This window comes from Polypterus senegalus, chromosome 16 (assembly GCF_016835505.1).
Source record: "Polypterus senegalus isolate Bchr_013 chromosome 16, ASM1683550v1, whole genome shotgun sequence".
Lineage (NCBI taxonomy): Eukaryota > Metazoa > Chordata > Cladistia > Polypteriformes > Polypteridae > Polypterus > Polypterus senegalus.
Genome location: NC_053169.1, coordinates 75,370,448 through 75,383,496, shown reverse-complemented (window position 1 = coordinate 75,383,496; position 13,049 = coordinate 75,370,448). Strand labels below are relative to the sequence as shown.

General features: G+C 37.8%; 1 protein-coding gene across 3 annotated transcripts in view; it reads right to left on the bottom strand.

Annotated features, from left to right (window-relative positions):
• The window catches only part of LOC120516726 (WD repeat containing planar cell polarity effector), a 456,415-nt gene that overhangs the window by 293,550 nt on the left and 149,816 nt on the right, over nt 1-13,049 (bottom strand). For all 3 annotated transcript variants that reach the window (XM_039738613.1, XM_039738612.1, XM_039738614.1), the window contains exon 2: nt 10,585-10,649. The gene's annotated coding sequence lies outside the window, so the exon portion shown is untranslated. The remainder of the gene's footprint in view (nt 1-10,584; nt 10,650-13,049) is intronic.

Below are 13,049 nucleotides of genomic sequence, written 5' to 3'. Positions count from 1 at the left end.
TTTCAACTTTCAGCTGTACAGTGTTTGAACTTATTAATAACAAGGGAAAAGTGCAGCTGCCCTAATTAAACACAGAGAGAATTTAAAAATGCACAGTGGTGTCGGGAGGTGGGAGGCTTCAGTGACTTAAGCCCCTGATCTCTGGCGCCCAGCACCTGATCTTTCAATCCCACTTATACATTAATAATTGCAGCAAGCCCCTGATCCTCTTGCTCATCATGTAGCATTCGTCTTTCAGTTATACAATAAATTAGTTCCTTTCCAAGCTTTTACTTATTTATATAATTTTACGAATTACTGTATGTTAAATAATATTATAGGCTAGATGTGGATCTTATTTCAGTTCCTTTTCTCCTTTCATAGTAGTAGGGTGTTGTACCATAGCCATTATGGATGCAATGAGAAGTCAAGCAAAAATGACACATTTTATTGGCTAACTGAACAGATTACAATATGCAAGCTTTTCAGGCAACTCGGGCCCTTTTAATAAACTGTCTGAAGAAATGGCCTGAGCCAATAAAAGGTGTCATTTTTGCTTGACTTCTCCTTTCATAGGTTAATACTGATCTGATTTTATGCTAATATTGGTCATTTTATATTAATAGATATTTTGCAGTTGCTAATTATTGTATAGTACTCTATTGGGTATACTTTCAACAATGTTATGTTTAAGAAAATTGAACGACAATTAGTCACAGACACTCCACCACTAATACACATCAATCAATGGCATTTTTATATCGCTTGAATTGCAATCTACAGTGTATGGAAGCTACTGAATCTCCAACAAGCCTTTTTGGGCTCAACTTGTAAATCCATTGTAAAGTGCTGTTAGAAACAACATATTGAGTGTAGTCTACTAACACATGGAATTGCATGCTATTACCTTTGAATATGAGTCATTGTTACAAAACTATTTAATAAACAAAAATGTAATAACTGACTCTTGGATGAATTACAAAATGTTAAATGCTACAACTTTCATATCAGTTAACCTACACACTGAATCCAGCAGAATGTTAAATAATGCATCTAACTTGTTTAATTTTCATGTGTACGGGTTCACATCTATACACAAAATAATAACATGCAGAGAAATCACTCCACACGTAGTCATATTGTTCAGGAAAGCCTAAAATATGTAAATCTGTTAAAAAGCCATTGCTCACAATTTGACCCTGTTAAAAAATTGTATATGTACAGTACTAACTGACTGTATATATATATATATATATATATATATATATATATATATATTGAAGCGGGCAGCCAGAACTTTTACCTGGCCGAGGCACCCAGTGTGTGGAAGAACCGGGGGAAAGTATTTTTAGGACAGTTTCTTCCCCAGGCCGACAGCCCCCTTAGCTTCCATAGGGGCCACGGGTCATGAGCATGGGAACTCAATTTGACCACATTTCCGCCACACCTGGAAGTGTGGCCAGAAGAAGCTTGTTGGGCACCTGGAGTCCTTTCGGGTATCCTATAAAAGGGACCAGTCTCCACCATTCTTCAGCCAGAGTTGGGAGGAAGAGGGCAAAGCCTGATGAGGAGTGAAGGCGAATGGACTGGCGGCAAGGAAGGGACTGTTGTGGTGTGTTGTGTCGTGGTGCTGGTGATTGTGCACTTTAAAACTGTAAATAAGCGTTTGATGGGTGCAAAACATGTCTCCTGCCTGTTTGTGTCCAGGTTGGCTTCACTATATATATATATATTAGTATATACAGTAGATATATATAAATATACTGTATATGTGTATATACATACATATATATACATATATATATATATATATATATATATATATATATATATACAGACACATACTGTACCTGCACAATACAGTATATATAAAAAATGAAAAAATTAAAATAATTTTATGACATTGTAATCATGTATTGCTAATTATTATAAAATACTTGTTTAAAATTAAATTATAAATGAGTCAGAAAATGGATGGATGAATGTATTTTATATTCAGATTCTTGAGAAATCAGCACTGCTGTATGGCAAATATAAAGCGTTTGATATTATTTCTGTTCTGTCACAACTTGAGTAAATGGAAAATGTGTAAAGATTTTTATACTTTGGCATCTACTTTGGCATAATGTGCCTTAATGAACTACTGCAAAGTACCTCTCACCCATTGCTGCTGCATTGAACCTAAAAATAAAGCAAATCTTAACACATTTCACATTTTCTGACAGTGGGGCTTAGCATTTCCAGCATTTTTGCACAGGTAAAAATTCCATATGTTCTCAGTGTTCATATATGTTTATTTTAGCGACCTTTAGTTTCCACCTGCAGATATGAAATTGTTCCAATGTATGTGTCAGAACTGAGTATATCGTCAGTAGGACTCATGTCATATCTAGAAAGATGCCATCTCTTCCCCCACTGCTGAGAGAATAGGCTTTGGCTCCTCAAGGCCCTAAACCAGATAATCATGTTAATTATAAAAGGACTGATTTTACAAAGTATTCACTGTGATTACTACTTAACGAATAATGTAACCTACTGCCTTCTTCTCACTTTGGTAGGGTACAACATGTTTCATAAAGACAGGCATTAAAATCAAAAGATAAACTAAGGCAATGGGCTTTGCTAAGTATGGTAGAGGCACCCATTTTTTTATACTTTTATAGCAGGGGAAAAACGCAAAAATATACAATAAAATTAAACCATAAATGCTTGAGATCAAAATGTAATATCACTGCATCTGGCTTACTTGCCTCTAACCATACATTTTGATAACTAAATAAAAAGCTGAGTGTTCACAAAGGTTAGATCTGTACAGTTACCCTTATGTCTGATAACTGAGACTAATAACAGTTTATAGTTATCTGGCCACAGATGACAGCCAAAAAGGTCCATGTAAAACTTCAGCAGTGACAGATTAGCTCTGAGATATTGCATTATTTATATATTTTTTCTTTATCCACACAATGCCATGAAGACTCCTCTGAAGAAAACTACATTTATAGTAAAAACAAGAACTGCTTTTCAAAAGTGTAACAAATGTCTAAACCATTCCCGAGAGACAGGTAGATTCCCAAAACTAGCAGTTAATTAATAAATAGGTACTTAAGAATAGGTAAATTTATGAATTTTTTCATCCATCTGTTTTGTTAATCTGCTTATCTAGAATGGGGTAATTGGGCAATTGGAGCCTATCCCAACAAGCACCAGCTACAAGGCAGGAACACAACCAGGACAGGGTGTAATTCCAACGCAAGGTGAACACACACACACGTACACATACATACACCTATACAACCTAGTAATGCAAGTTAATTCACTCTGCATGTCTTTGGACTGTGAGGGGAAACCAGAGCAGAAATCCACATATGCATCAGAGGAGCATGCAAACTTCATCCAGGTAGCACTCAGGACACAAACCCATTATTACAACTAATGCTACCACATAAATAGACATAGTTCATATGTGGTACAAATCCTACATTTTGAATAAAAAATGTTTGCAAATTATTAATATTGGGCGGCACGGTGGCGCAGTGGGTGGCGCTGCTGCCTCGCAGTTAAGAGACCCGGGTTCGCTTCCCAGGTCCTCCCTGCGTGGAGTTTGCATGTTCTCCCCGTGTCTGCGTGGGTTTCCTCTCACAGTCCAAAGACATGCAGGTTAGGTGCATTAGTGATTCTAAATTGCCCTTAGTGTGTGTGTGCCCTGCGGTGGGCTGGCACCCTGCCCAGGGTTTGTTTCCTGCCTTGCACCCTGTGTTGGCTGGGATTGGCTCCAGCAGACCCCCGTGATCCTGTGGTTAGGATATAGCAGGTTGGATAATGGATGGATGGATTATTAATATTGAAATATGAAAAGGCAAGGCATTACCTTATAGTAGTAACATAGCAGCACCATAAGCATTTACTACATTTTAATAGATAGATAGATAGATAGATAGATAGATAGATAGATAGATACTTTATTAATCCCAAGGGGAAATTTACATAATCCATCAGCAGTATACTGATACAAAGAAACAATATTAAATTATACATTATCTAATTAAAAATAATGAAACACAGAACAAATATAATGTGCCCTTTTAGTCATAAATGCATAGTTTCAATGCCTTATCTTCTTTACAAAGATATAAAACTTAGGTGAGAAGAAAGGCTCTACTAATATTGTCCCTATTCACTGTGAAAGAGTCATCACAAACATTAAGGCTTAAAAGAGAAGAAACAGTTATACACTAATCACAAAAAGAAAAAAAATCACTTCTTGAAATTTAAGGCTTTAAAAGATTGTAATGTCACTGGACTGTATACTCTTAAAGTGTTTAATAATCCTTCATCAATACTGCACTGATCCTGTAATTTTTGTAAAGATTAAGCAAACATATTTTTTAAAAAGTCTTCAATGAAATCACACAATTTTTACTTAATTTAACATTCTCTTATTGAACAATAAAATGTCTCCCTTAACAATACACATCTCTTCATTCAATTTCACAAACCCCCTTTTTTCCATTACAGGAATCAAAGTAGCCAGAGCCATTTTTTAATGAATCCACTACAATGCACACTGACTTATGGCGATTCAGTTTAAACGGGCCAAGCAATCTAACAGCAAGTTTTTAAATGTGTGTGAGGAGGTTCTGGAGAAAAAGAAAAAAAAAACGTGAACAACAACGACATTTATATATATAGCACATTTTCATACAAACAATGTAGCTCAAAGTGCTTTACAAGACGTCAAGGAGAAAGTTAGAAGAAGAAAAAAATGATGTTTTTATTAAAGAACATTGGGGATATACAGTAAATACCAGCACTGGACTGAAGGCATTCCTGTAGGGAATCACCCCCATGTCCGATCCATGCTACCCTCTCTTTAATGTGGCAGATTACAACTGATGATAACACTACTGCACTGGAACACCATTAATATTTGAAGAAATGCATGAAGCTACCTGTATAAGACAATTGTGTGTTCAAGCTGCTAAGAGACAAAGAGATTTTCGTTCATGTTTTGTCAATGACTTGTAATCCCTTTGCTTTCTTGATTTAACTCCCACTGGTTTTAGTGATACATAATACCACAGAGGAGTGTGAAAGAAAAACATAAAACTTAAAAGTCTACGTTGCCACAGCCTAGCTGCAAGCTACTGTAATCCACTCAAAAAATAGTAACAGCACTCTAAAAATGTATACTTTGACAAGATAATTGACTGTACAAACGTAACATCTTGATTTATACAAACTTCCTTTAGGACAAGAAAAGCTACATCTATTAAAGATTAAAAAAAACGAGAAGAATGTGTTTGCCTTATTATCTATTTGCAAAATGTCAAACTTAAATTTGCGGATTTCAAATGTTTATTAATTTCACTTAGTCTTCATAGCTTTTCTTTATGTTTTATTTCATTTATCCTTATAAACTTGTATGTTACCCACATTCTGATGACTAACATATGAATATGCTATTGTGTAAACAGAAATCATGTCCCACCCATATAAACCCCTCTCCATTGCATCTTGTGCCTATAAGTCCTCCCATTTTCAGTTGCTTAGCCACTTGAACTGCTCGACAGTGACACAAGGCTCATTTAAGCTCTTCTGTCTAATTTTTAAACCTGGCTCTTCCATTACCACTCAATGCTTACTCACCGGCTTTGTCATGGTTTTGTTATAGTGATATTTTTATGTGTTTGTATACCTGTATGTTTTTAATGCCCTCTGCATTCTTTGACAATATTTTTTTAAGTCCAAATAGCTTAGCTGAATTTTGGCTGTGTGTGTACTTTCCTCAATTGTGTCATCCTTTGCCATGTTGGATTTTCTTACTTTTGCTTAATCACCTTTTTTTCATTCAGTGATATCTCAATGCACATTACAGACTTTATCATTTAACGTCACATTATTTTGCTACAAACAGCACGGCTCCTAAATGGAGACCAACAGTGAATGCCAAGGAGGAATTAAAGACCCAGAGCAGGGCAGACTGAACAATTTTGAGCTGACAATCTCAGCATTGTTGCACCATGAAGTACTGTATTATGCTTTTCACTGAAAGATTAGTTTCTTCCACAGTCTTCAAAGTAAATACTGTTATGCAAATCTGCTAATAAAACAGCAAAATCATCAGTTTAACATCAAAATTAAATGTGTCTTATTACTGATGTACTTGCTTAACTTGTTTTTTTGAATGAACGCAGTGGAATATTTAATAATTTCAGCCACCATGCACTTGAAAATGTAATTAAATACAATTTAAATATCAAATCAACAAATGATCCTAATTGTCTAAGAATATTATTTAGTAATTAGGAGATTAGAAGGAAGCAGATTATAAAGGCATTTTAATGGATAATAATAATAATATTGTATATGCTCACATATAAGTTGTGTCTTGAAACCCGAAAAATCGATCATAAAATCAGAACCCGACTTATACACCCGTTCAAAAATACGACACTTAATTTTAATTTTTTTTTTTTTTTTTACATCTTCTTGCTTTCTCCAATCTCGGATCAGTTTCTCAGAAACATCAAAGTTTGTTGCAGCAGCGCAGTTACCAATTTCTTTTGCCACTTCAACGACTTTTAATTTAAAACCAGCTTCATATTTTCTTCTGATCAAACGCTCCATCACAGATGAAGGATGCTCTTACGACAAAGGTGAATGAGGGTGTGAGATACAAAAACACAAAACAGTGCAAACGTCACTTCGAAATAGTTTGGGTATTCAGGCACATTAGAGAGAGGTTAGGAGCAGACACTGATACAGTGCATTGCAGCATCCACATAGAAAAAAAAGGCAGTGTGCTCCGTGGTTACTCTCTCAGGTGGGCATTAGCATATCACAATCCCTTGTACCAATAGCGTGAGTTTTCTGCATTTGACTTATACCACCGACATTATAAAATACCAGAAATTATACTGTAAAATCAAATCCCGACTTATCTGCAGGAGTACTTATCTGTGAGTATATACAGTAGATAATGGAATGAAAACTAACAAGACCTACAGTAGGTTACTGATGACAATATACAGTAGTTACTACATCCATTAAGATATAACTATTATTTCTAATTATTTTATGATTTTTAATAGCAGTTCTAATTTGAAGAACATTTCAAAAGAGGCATAATTTTATGAATAAATTGCTGACAGATCTGGTGTGGTTAGTATTTCAAAATAATAATAAACAAAGAGGAGCAAGCACAAGTTACACAGAACAATTTTGTGCAAGTAAAGAAATTAAAAATTGCCAATATTTCATTCACTACAGGCACTTTTCCCACATTTTTTTAAACAAGCTCTTATAACTCCTCCCTTCAAGAAGCCCATTGTTGACCCATTTCAAGTAGGTCATTATAGACCAGTGTCTCTGCTCCCTTTTCTATCCATAACAGTGGAACATGCTGTCTCTAACTAAGTCTCTTCCTTTCTTTTACAGAACAGACTGCTTGATCCTAATCAGCCAGGATTCAAGAAGGGCCACTCTACCAAGACAGCTCTACTTACCATCGTTGACACATTACAGCAGGGCAGAGCTACCAACAGGTCATCTGTGTCATCCAGCTAGATCTCTCCTCTGCCTTTGACACAGTCAACTACCAGATCCTCCTTGCCACCCTCTCTGACCTTGATATCATTTGGATTGCTCTCAAGTGGTATAAATCCCACCCGTTCGGTGCACGAGGCAAGCACTGGGTTGTTTGAGAGTGAGTGCTGGGCCATCTCCTCTCCTCTCATATACAATTCTTTACTAGGTCCTGTCTTCCAGTCCTATGTTTTTCCAATCAGTGCTATGCCTATTGTTCCCTCCAGAGGTTCACAAAATATCAGCTAGAATCTCTGCATGTCTCACTGATATTGCAGCCTGGATGAAGGAACACTGCGTCCAGCTCAAGTTATTAAAGCTTGGTATCTCAGCTCATCCATCTATTCAGCATCCCATCACTGTTCAGATTGACTCACTATTGCTAACACCTGCCAAGTTGGTGCACAACCTTGGTTGGTGATTGACGACAAGCTGTCCTTCAGGGACAAAATTGCTATGGTCTCTTGGTCTGTCAGATTTTCTCTGTACAATATCCCCAGGATTAGACCATTTCTGGAAGAATATCCAGCACAATTCCAGGTCCAGACTTTAGCCTTGTCATGGACTGCTGCAAGTCCCTGCTGGCAGGAGCACCAATATGTGTCACCAAGCTGCTGCAAATGATTTAAAATGCAACATCACATCTGGTGTTCAACCAGCAGAGGTGGGCACATGTCATTTCTTTATTCAGATTACTACACAGGGTTCCTGTAAAGGCACATAGTATGTTCAAAACCTCAAAGCTCTGAGTACAGAGTAGTCAATGCAACCTTTATATGGTATCAAATCTCAGCCCTTATGTGCAGCTCCTGGCTAGTGGAATGAACTGCTCTCCTCCATTTGAAATTCTCACTCCCTCAAAGTCTTTAAGAAGGATTTGAAGACTCTCTTGTTTGGTGAATTTCTATCTAACTGATATTAGCTGTTAGATTTTGTAATCTAGGAGTTGTAAGCTGTAAGGAGTTGTAAGGAGTTGGATGTAGTACTTGTATTTTGCTCTGAGCTCTTCACTTGAGATGATAACATTTTTTAACCTTGATCCCAAACACACCTGCAGACTGATGTTTACTCGACTATGTTCACCTCTTTTTTACGTCACTTTGGATAAGTGTGTCTGCTAAGCAAATAAGTGTAAATTTTACAGTAAGTGTTAGGTGAAGGCAGCAAGCAACTTTGCTCATTTATAACCATATAAATAAGTTTCCAGTGACAGTGTATCATCCTATTTGTAGTCAATGTAACTACTTCAACTATTTGTGCTAGGCAAAGTCATTAAACAGGTAACATCTAAAATAAAATACAAATAATAATGACCATCAGAAAAGGTAAAATGCTTGTGCACATAGAACAATATTATCTAAAAGTTGTTTCGTTCACACAGAGGACACAACACACATGTCAGTCATGGTAGACACTATTATCAAAGTCCAGGACTCATGGCAGAAATGATACTCCAGGCAAGAATCTGCATGGACTGTCTGAAAGAAAGGGTGTGAAAAGTTAAAAAGGTCAGAGAAAATCCAGGTATAATTGGGTAGGACACTGAGTGTGCACAAAGTCAAAAGTTGAAAAGTTCATAGAAATTAATAGGTATGGACCCTCGGGCTCCTGCTTAAACCTGATATAAGCCGTATGAGGTGGGGAAGTTAGAGTTACTGCTATGTGAAACTAGAGAAGGAAAAGGTTAGACAAACAAATTGAGATTTTAACTCTTTATATTTCAGTCATGTATTATATTCTGTGTATTAAAATAAACACAAAAAATACATATACAGTACCAAATAAAAAAGTAAACTATGCCGGAGAATACACCTGTTGCAAGCCTGACTACAGCAGATATTTACATCAAATAAACCAATAGAAGTAAACATACTTTTACAGTACAGTAACCTGTACAAATATTCACTAGTGGTCCAGTGTTTCTATGAAAAATGAATACATTACAGAACTTAAATTTAAAAATGTTAAATGCAACTGTTATAATAATAATAATAATAATAACACATTATATTTACAGTATATAGCACATTTCCCATGCTCAAGGCACTTATTATATATAGAAAGAGTTCCAAATACTAAAGTAAGGAACAATTTTTGGCCCAGAATGAGGCATTAAGTATAGTTCATTAATACTAGGTAAGACCCCCATGGCTGGTAACAGAAGCAAGCAACTATAAAGGGTTTTGAATAGGGGTTACAACACATATCCAGACAAGGACTATGGAGCTGTTTGAAGTGTGACTCAGACTATACCCTGCTTCCCAGAGTATTCCACACACGATTAACTGCAAACAGCTAAGAACATTTCACATAGACTTTACTAGAATTAAACTGTAGATAAATGTAAACAGGCAAGGCCTGTCGTGAACATTTCTGATTTATCCTTGCACAGTCAAATCATCCCCAACAACCAGCAGAGTTGAACGGCTATCCCATATATTTGATCCTCTAGGAGTTTGCAGCTTTAAAATGTATAAATTGAAATGATTGTGGATTTAGTGTTTATTAGACTCTAATGGCTTCACACCAGTTGGGAATGGAAAGATGTCAGTGGCAGACATCATTTAAAACATTGTGAATGACGTACTGTCTCAGCAAATCATTAATAACCAATCCATGGAAAATGGAAGAAATCACTGACAGAGACATGACAGAAAACCTGTCACACCATCTGCCAGTCTTCCCATATTGTTGTGACTCCGCCCCCTGAGATCCTTCGTAATAAGACAAATTCTGCAACCATTATCACTCATACCATCCCACTCTCACATCTGTGCAGTCAACATTTGCAGCAATTAAGTTATGATGATGCCATGTGTGGTGATCAGCTTTTTGTTGCAAGCCCAGTGTTGCCCTCTGGTGGCAAGGGTGAGAGTAATGGTCCTTGAAAAGTAATAACTTGACCTGCTATGCTGATTTTCCAGCAAATAGTCTTCCGTTTTTAGGTGTATCCATTTTTTTCATACATTACATTATAGCAAAATAACAAGAAAACAAACTTCAGAGTACAAAACTGCTTACCTCAAGTATCCTGTATCTTCAAAAGTAAACTGTTCTGTGCAATTCTTATAAGGATGACATATCATCTAGCAAAAGAAAACAGTAAAACAGTGCATTAGTCTAAAGGGCTAACAGGAAATATACTGCTCAAAAAAACTAAAGGAACACTTTTTAATCAGAGTATAGCATAAAGTCAATGAAACTTATGGGATATTAATCTGGTCAGTTAAGTAGCAGAGGGAGTTGTTAATCAGTTTCAGCTGCTTTGGTGTTAATGAAATTAACAACAGGTGCACTAGAGGGACAACAATGAGACGACCCCCCAATATTCTTTATGCTGCCTCCTCAGCACACCACCGCGTAGAAGAGGGCGCTCGCCACAACCGTCTGATAGAACATCTGCAGCATCTTATTGCAGATGTTGAAGGACGCTAGTCTTCTAAGGAAGTATAGTCGGCTCTGTCCTCTCTTGCACAGAGCATCGGTATTGGCAGTCCAGTCCAATTTATCATCCAGCTGCACTCCCAGGTATTTATATATCTGCACCCTCTGCACACAGTCGCCTCTGATAATCATGGGGTCCAGGAGGGGCCTGGGCCTCCTTAAATCCACCTCCAGCTCCTTGGTTTTGCTGGTGTTCAGATATAGGTGGTCTGAGTCGCACCATTTAACAAAGTCCTTGATTAGGTTCCTATACTCCTCCTCCTGCCCACTCCTGATGCGCCCACGATAGCAGTGTCGTTAGCAAACTTTTGCACGTGGCAGGAGTCCGAGTTGTATTGGAAGTCTGATGTATAGAGGCTGAACAGGACCGGATAAAGTATAGTCCCCTGCGGTGCTCCTGTGTTGCTGACCACAATCAAATCTTGTACTTTTGTACTTTGTTTTGTTACCCTTTTATTTCACATTTTTTTCTTGGGAGTTTGATGTCTTAATTTTATCTGAATACAGATGTGGTATAGCGGGTGCACAGCTTATGTTGAAAGGGTCACTTTTAAAATAAATAATCGCTGCACTCCCGGCTCAGCGAGGGGGCATGGTGGTGTGTGGCCGAAGCAGTATCTGAGGAGTTCGTGGTGTGGACATTTTTCACCTAAGTGCACAGGTGAGAAACCATCCACATCCATAATTATTCCCAGGAGCTGCTGATGGCTAAAGCTGCCACGTTCTCTTCATAAATAGAAGCGCGAGGTGGCTAAAAAAGGGAGTAAAAGAAAAGAAAGATGGAGGTTGCGGAGTGAGGAAGAAAACAGGAAGCAGTGTGGAGAGAGCCGGGGCGAGCGAGTGAGCGAGTGAAGGCTCGCAGGCAGGCAGCTGGAAGTTGAGCCCCGAGAGGGGTGTTTGGCCGAGAATTGGTGGGGCAGAAGGAAGCGGTCGCTCCAGCTGAGCAATCAAGGAGTTGGAGTGACCAGAAGTAGGACGGCTGGCCGTGTAAGGCCGAGAAGGCAGCGGGAGTCGGGAGTCTTGGGCGGTGAATTCCCTGACGTGGGTGTCCTGGTCAGCAGGGAAGCCAAGTCTCGGTCTGGAGAGTGTGCGACCGAAGCCAGGATTCGGGAGGCCTCCAGACCAGTGGAGCGGAAAGAAGGTCAGCTGCTGGTAGGGTGACTCTCCTGTAGCGGGGCCAAGGTAAAGAATCACCAGGCTTTGTGTTGTTTTTAAGAGACTGCTTCCAGCATTGTTTTAACCTTGTTTTAAAGGATTGTTGTGTTTTCTATTTATTGGTTTTTACCTCCGTGTTTCAATTTTATGGGATTTTTTATTTATTGAAGAATTCTGAAAGCACTGCACTTTATTTGGACACTTTGTTGATGTTTTTAATAAAAGCACTTGGCATATTTTTACACCATCCCCTTGTTCCATTTGTTGTGCCTCACAGCTGAGCTCATCATTGACATTACCGACTGTGTCGGGTTCATGGCTCCTGGACAGATGATGGGAGCATGCAGCAAACCCACATCGTCACAACAGACAGCTAATGACAAGTAGAGCAGACACCAGCACAAAAAACTCTGAAAGATGCAGCTTCTTAAGTGTTGCACACTTGTGTGCTTATTAGTAAATAACTGTCAAAATAACCAGAACAGTAAAGCATACAAAAATATTTAAAAGGAAAAAGAATTCTTACCCATCTAATACATAAAAATGCCTGATTCATTCAGTAAAAATATATCCAAACCAGTTTGTGAATTTCCGGATGTTTATAAAAAACAGAAACTGGGAAAAAATTAAGGAAGGAGACCAATTAAGAGAAGACATGGGTTGGGACAAAGACCTGCATCCACAGTGGGCCCCAGGGCTGAACCTGAGAACCATTAACCAGTTCGACTGTGTTACACACCAAGTATTCAGAATTGAATCATTCTTTTCATGATTAGTAGCAAAGATCTAATGTTTTGTTCACATTAGTAGGGTAAACTAATTTATTATTTAAATTAGTATATTGATTATACACTGTCTGTCTCCTTTAATGCTGTACTCTTTTTGAT